The following is a 4,380-nucleotide window of genomic DNA, read 5'->3' as shown; positions in this document are numbered from 1 at the left end:
AAAAGAAAAATAAAAGAAAAAAATATATTAAAGTCATCCCTAATGAGTTCAGCAATTTGTTTCGTTTTCATTATAATGTCAGTTACATGTGATTGTAAAAGAAACAGACTATTTGCTTATTTGAGGAAATTAAAGTATGAATCTCTGTCTCCCCAGTCCTCTCTCTCTCTCTCTCTTTATCTCTTTATCTCTCTCTCTCTCTCTCTCTCTCTCTCTCTCTCTCTCTCTCTCTCTCTCCCTCTCTCTCTCTCCCCCTCCCTCTCTCTTTCGCTCTCTCTCTCTCTCTCTCTCTCACTCTCTCTCTCTTTCTCTCCCCCTCTCCCTCTCCCTTTCTCCCTCTCGCTCTCTCTTTAACGTGTGTACAACGGATAAATACGTATTGCATGATCCAGACGTCCTTGCGTGATGCATGGCGATTTATCCTCTGTCATTCAAGGGTTGACTTAAGAAAAAAAAAAAAAGATGTCGCCTTTTCCACGTCGTCTCAATCAAGGCGAGTGCCGGTGGGGAATCAGGGTCAACAGCTGAGTTCGCTAATTTGGCCAAATCGGGTGACGAAGTTCTTGGCGAAGCTGAAGGGAAGCTCCCGAAGTTCCTGGAGTCTCCTGTTTCATGCATGAGGGGCTTTCATTATGGTCAGAGATCCGTGACTGTAGTGTAACTAGATCACATGCAAATGGACATAGACGCATGCTGTATATATGAATAAGATAACTAACTAGATAATAATAAGATAACTAATAAGATAACTGTAACTAGATCACATGCCTATGTACATAGACGTATACTGTATTGTGTAAATAAGTCTATATTTATATATAGAAGGATGTATGTATTTTTGTAAATAAGGCTATATCTATACATAGAAGGATGTATGTATTTTGGAAGCTTTTAACTTTAGAGAAAGAATACGTCAGTGAGGATCAATATTTTTGGTATCTGTCTCGTATTTTTGAAGCTTTTAACTTCAGAGAAAAATTACATCAGTGAGGATCAATGGTGCTTATCTTTGTTATCTATCTCCACGCAGAAATAAGGTGAAATGCAGCTTTTTAATGTCAGAAAAGGGTTGAGTAACGCTGACTGTTTTTAGAATTTCATCTCTCCCTCCCTTCGTCCTCCTCCTCCGTCCCTCTCCCCCTTGTCCTCCTCCCCACTCCCCCACTCCCCCATTTTCTCTCCTCTCCTTGTCCTCTCCCCTCCTCCTCCTCCATCCACTACCCCCACGTGTTCCCACCGCCCCCCTCCTCCTTGTCCCCCCTCTCCCCATCACGTCCATCCCACTCCACCCCCTGCCTCCAACGCCTCTCCGGAGATTAAAACTCTCCCTCACGCATCTCCAGCTCCCCCCCACCCCACCCCCACCCCACCCCCCTCCCCGAGTCCGTCCGCGCCCTCGCATTCCGCCCTCGAATGCCTCCAGAACTCCCGACGAAGTTCGAGGTCGAGGAGGACAGGGAAGGGGGTGGGGGGGCGGGGGGAGGCGTCGCTGGGCCCATGAGCTGGAGGGTGACGTCTTAGGAATCCCCAATGACCTCGCGGCTCGGAGGGTGACGTCGTAGGAATCCCCAATGACCTCGCATGACCCCGCGGCGCTTGGCTAGACAATTTCCCAGGATCTTTTGGCGATTCGGGAGGAACAGCGGCCGCGAATTTAGAGGAGGGTGAGTGGGTTCGCCTCGTGTGTGTGTGTGTGTGTATCTCGGGGGGAAGGGTGTGCGTGTGTGGGTCGGGGAGAGCGTGTGTGTGTGTGTGTCGGGGGAAGGGTGTGTGTGTGTGTGTGTGTCTCGGGGGAAGGGTGTGTGTGTGTGTGTGTGTGTGTGTTGCAGGAAGTGGGTATGTGTTTGTGTGTGTGTGTCTCTTAGGAAGGGGTATGTCTGTGTTTGTGTGTGTGTGTGTCTTAGGAAGGGGATATATGTGTGTGTGTGTGTGTGTCTCGTAAGAAGGGGTTATGCGTGTGTGTGTCTTTTTTTTGTGTGTGTGTGTATGTGTGTGTTAGTGTCTTAGTAATGGGATATGTGTGTGTGTGTGTGTGTGCGTGTACGTGTCCTCGCTTTTGAACCAAGTAATGAACTTTTTTCTCTTCCTTTTTTCAGTACCTCCGTGTCTTTGTTCCATTATGCCTTTGTGTATAGGTCTCTCTCATCTGTCTCGCTTTTATACCCTCACCATCTTTCATCAGTTTTTCATCTCCTTGCTTCTTTTTTAATTCTTTTTGGTCCTTTTTACCAGCTCTCCCTTTCTTCTTTTTAGTTCTTTTTCCCTGTTCTTTATTTTTTTCGTTTTTTCCCTATTTTGTGCCTGCTCTCTGTTTCTTTCTTTCTTTTTTTTGTTCTTTTTCCCTTATGCCAGCTCTCCCTTTCTTTCTTTGTTTTCTCCATTGTACCTTCTCTCCCTTTCCCATTTTTCTTCTCTTCCATGTACCAACTCTCTCTCTCTTTCTTTTTTCTCTCCCTTTCTTATTTTCTCCTTTTCTCCCTTGTGCCAGCTCTCCCTTTCTTTCATTCCATCTCCTTTACCCATTTTTCTTCTTCTTCTTTCTTTTTTTCTCTCCCTTTCCAATATTTCTGCTTTTTTTCCTTCTTCTTGTACCAGCTCCCTCTCTTTTCTTTTATTTCTTTTTCTCCATTTTTCTTCTTTTTTCCCCTGTACCAGCTCTCTCTTTCTTTCTTTTTTCTCTCAATTTTCTCTCCCTTTCTCATTTTCTCCTTTTCTCCCTTATGCCAGCTCTTCCTTTCTTTCTTTCTTTTCCCCATTGTATTGTCTCTCCCTTTCCCATTTTTCTTCTTTTTCTCCCTTGTGCCAGTTCTCTCTATCTTTCTTTTTATTCTCCATTTTCTGTCCCTTTGTCATTTTCTTCTTTTCTCCCTTCTACCAGCTCCCCCTTTCTTTCTTTCTTTCTTTTCTCCATTATACCTTCTCTCTCCCTTTCCCATTTTTCTTTCTTTTTCTCCCTTGTGCCAGATTCTCTCTATCTTTCTTTTTCTCTCCATTTTCTATCCCTTTCTCATTTTCTTCTTTTCTCCCTTCTACCAGCTCCCTCTTTCTTTCTTTCTTTTCTCCATTATACCTTCTCTCCCTTTCCCATTTTTCTTCTTTTTCTCCCATGTGCCAGCTCCCTCTTTCTTTCTTTCTTTTCTCCATTATACCTTCTCTCCCTTTCCCATTTTTCTTCTTTTTCTCCTTTGTGCCAGCTCTCTCTATCTCTTTTCATCTTGAAAACTTTATACACTAAATCTTCAAATCCTTTCTGGCTAATTAGGGAAGTATTTCGTTTTGGAGAAAAATGAATTGAAATTTTCACATCAATGGTTTATTATTATTATTATTATTATTATTATTATTATTATTATTATTATTATTATTATTATTATTATTATTATTATTATTATTATTATTATTATTATCATTATTATCATTATTATTATCATTATTATTATTATCATTATTATTATTATCATTATTATTATTAGTATTAGTATTAGTATTAGTATTATCATCATTATTATTATTATCATTGTTATTATTATTATCATTATCGGTATTAGCATTATTATTATTATTATTATTATTATTATTATTATTATTGTTGTTGTTGTTGTTGTTGTTGTTGTTGTTGTTGTTGTTGTTGTTATTATTATTATTATCATTATCATTATTATTTTTATTATTGTTGTTATTATTATTATCATTGTTATTATTATCATTATTATTATTATTATTATTATTATTATTATTATTATTATTATTATTATTATTATTTCATTATCATTATTATTGTTATCATTATTATTATTATTATTATTATTATTATTATTATTATTATTATTATTATTATTATTATTATTATTATTATCATTATTATTATTATTATTATTATTATTATTATCATTATTATTATTACTATTATCATTATTATTATTATTGTCATCAATATCATTATTATCATCAATATCATTATTCTTATTATTACTATCATTATCATTATTATTATCATTATCATTTTCATTATCATTATTGTTTTTATTATTATTATTATTATTATTATTATTATTATTATTATTATTATTATTATTATTATTATTATTATTATTATTATTGTTATTATTAATATCATTATCTTTTTCATTATCGATATTATCATCATTGTTATTATTTTGTTATTATTATTATTGTTATTATTATTATCATTATTATTATTATCATTATTATTATTATCGTTATTGTTATTATTATCATTATTATTATTTTCATTATCATTATCATTGTTATTATCGTTATCATTACTATCTTTATCATTATAACTATTATTATTATTATTATTATTATTACTATTATTATTATTATTATTATTATTATTATTATTATTATTATTATTAT

The sequence above is a fragment of the Penaeus vannamei genome, chromosome 21 (genome assembly GCF_042767895.1).
Source record: "Penaeus vannamei isolate JL-2024 chromosome 21, ASM4276789v1, whole genome shotgun sequence".
Classification (NCBI taxonomy): domain Eukaryota; kingdom Metazoa; phylum Arthropoda; class Malacostraca; order Decapoda; family Penaeidae; genus Penaeus; species Penaeus vannamei.
Note: the sequence above shows the minus strand (reverse complement) of the source record.